Below are 2804 nucleotides of genomic sequence, written 5' to 3' on the forward strand. Positions count from 1 at the left end.
ACTACTACACTTCATAAGTTCACCAAACCAGTTACCATTCATATCATAGTCAACATGAATGTTTAAATCAACTATTATATCTTTTAGTATCTATCCTCATTTACGAGCTTTCTTTTCCATTGAATCTTCCTAACATTCTCATTGCCTATTTAGGTTCCACAGAATTTAGTACAATAGAAATATTTTGCAAGTTAAATTCTGGCCCTGCAGATTTTGTTAACAACCCTTCACAGTGCTTCTTAGACGATATCTGTGGAGGACATCACTCATTTAAAGAACTCGATAACTCCTTTGAATTTCTCTTCAGTTGGCCCTAAATCACGTGACCTATTTACAATAATGCCCCCTCTTAAGGCAGGTCCACACGCTCCGTTTTGCACAACAATTTGTCTGCGCAGTCTTAAGACGGAATGAAAACCTTACAATTTTATTGCGTCTACACGGTACCATGATGTTTGCACGAGTTTTTCCGCAGTTTTGTTCAACATCGTCATGGGGGAGGAGGTACTCCTTTTGTCAATTTTGACGTGTTGTGTGTGTGTGTACGTCTGTTTAATTTTCTCACAGCCAATTTCAGACGTAGACAAAAAGTCTTAGGCCACAGAAATCAATAAGAGGAAATTCAACAAATCTTCTGTTGCTGTTATTATTATTATTATTATTATTATTATTATTATTATTATTATTATTTATTATTATTAGCAATGGTTGATTGTAAATTATCTGTATTATTAATTGCGTATAATTTGGTTTTTTTCATCGTATTTTATCTACCATAAAATGCATGGGAAACTTTCGTACAATGCAATAAATTCTGTAAGGAACTCTCGAGAATATTGCCTAAGGTCTGCCATTGTCGCTTGTTGAATTAAAACTGAGGCACAAAATGAAACGAAAGACGGTGCTACCGTCTACACGTACCGACTTGTTTGCACAGTTCATGGATATCTATGCTCTCTTAGCTCAGTCATCGTTGCAACTGTACCGTCTTGCGCTGGAGTCAAAACTGCGCTGTTTTCCTGTCCACACGCAACGTTTTATCTGCAACGTCTTAATATGTGCAGACAAAAGGTTGTGCAAAACGTAGCGTGTGGACCAGCCTTTACCAATCCACCTGTAGGCCTATTCCCTTGAATAAGAAGAATCCACTAAAAGTAGGCCTATTTTCAGTCAAAACCTAGTCTTCGCGGACCTTAGTCATAACGGCACTTAGTACTTCAACAACGTAGATTTCACAAATTTTCTTTAGTCTTTGAACGAGAGATATAATCATCTATTGATGAAAGGCCTTCTGATGCCATTAAAGACAAAGTAGAATATTGTGAGGAATTTCCCTCAAATGCCAAAATAATTTCAGTGAAGGGACAATCAATCTGCCACTTAGTACTTAAACTAAGTCGTGATTCCACAACTGTCTGCTCGAGTTATCTGAGCTGGATGAGTAATTGGGTTATATTGATAAATATCAGGCTTCTGATGCCATTAAAGATATCCTGGTTTATTGTGATTTATCTACCTCTAATGCTAATATCAAGGACAAAACCCACTGTAGAAAGCGCATCAGTGGTGTGGCCGCTATGGTCTTGACCTGCCACCTCGGTGGCCGCGAGTTCGCTTCTCGGGTATTCCATTGAGGAGTGAGAGATGTGTATTTCTGGTGATAGAAGTTCACTCTCGGCGTTGTTCGGAAGTCGCGTCAAGCCGTTGGTCTCGTTGCTGAATAACCATTGGTTCCATGCAACGTAAAAACACCATACAAACAAACCAACAACAAAAAACTGTAGTTTAAGTAGTGGTAACTTGGGAATCTTTCTAATAAACTTGAATTTACGATTCTTTGCAATAAACTAGTGATTTATCAGCTCACAGGGAAATTATCTAGTAATAACTGCACCAATTAAAAGTATATCAAGAGACTGTGGTATATTTATAAGGTGTTTTTTTTTTCCAGAGAACCTAGACTGGGTATGTAAAACCAGTTTCATCAATGGATTGGGGAGCTTCAGTTGTACGACAGGTGTCGTAGTGAAAGGTAGTGACCCGTTTCGTCTGTTGAGTTACTACAAACACCAGAAAGAAAAGTTAAGGTAAAGAAACAATTCATTTATCAACTTGTATGTCGGTTTATTTATTTATTTTTATGAAAGGTATAAAATTAAATCAACTGTAGTTGTATGTGATCGGTGGATTTATTATTCAATTTTTGTATTCTGGGTTTGGCTACGTGTTCCTATTTGTAAATAATTGAATCGAACGTAGTAATATATATATATATATATATATATATATGGTATATATATAATATATATAATATATATATATATATATATATATATATATATATATTATTACAGAACAGCAGTTAAATGGTACGATAAGGATTCTTGTGGACTTATCAAATGTAAGAGAGGTTAGTTGTGTCATTGAAAAGTATGGAAGTTGTAAAAACTAACTGCATTCGCTTTATATATATATATATATATATATATATATAATATATATATATATATATATATATATATATACTTATACAATAAACTCCTCTTACATTTGTAATAGTTGATACGTCCACAAGAATCCTTATCGTACCATTTAATTGCTGTTTCTGTATAATATCGTGAGATATCTGGAAAAGCTGAAATATTTAAATTTTAAATTTGACATTTGATCTGAGGAACGTGCTCTATTAACTATGTAATTTGTTATTAACTGATTGAAAATATTACTAATCCCTAACTCGAAAAACACTTTGAATAATAAGTCGTGACTCCCATCGGCTAGATAATTAATAATTCTTCATTTGA

Source organism: Macrobrachium nipponense, chromosome 14 (genome assembly GCF_015104395.2).
Source record: "Macrobrachium nipponense isolate FS-2020 chromosome 14, ASM1510439v2, whole genome shotgun sequence".
Lineage (NCBI taxonomy): Eukaryota > Metazoa > Arthropoda > Malacostraca > Decapoda > Palaemonidae > Macrobrachium > Macrobrachium nipponense.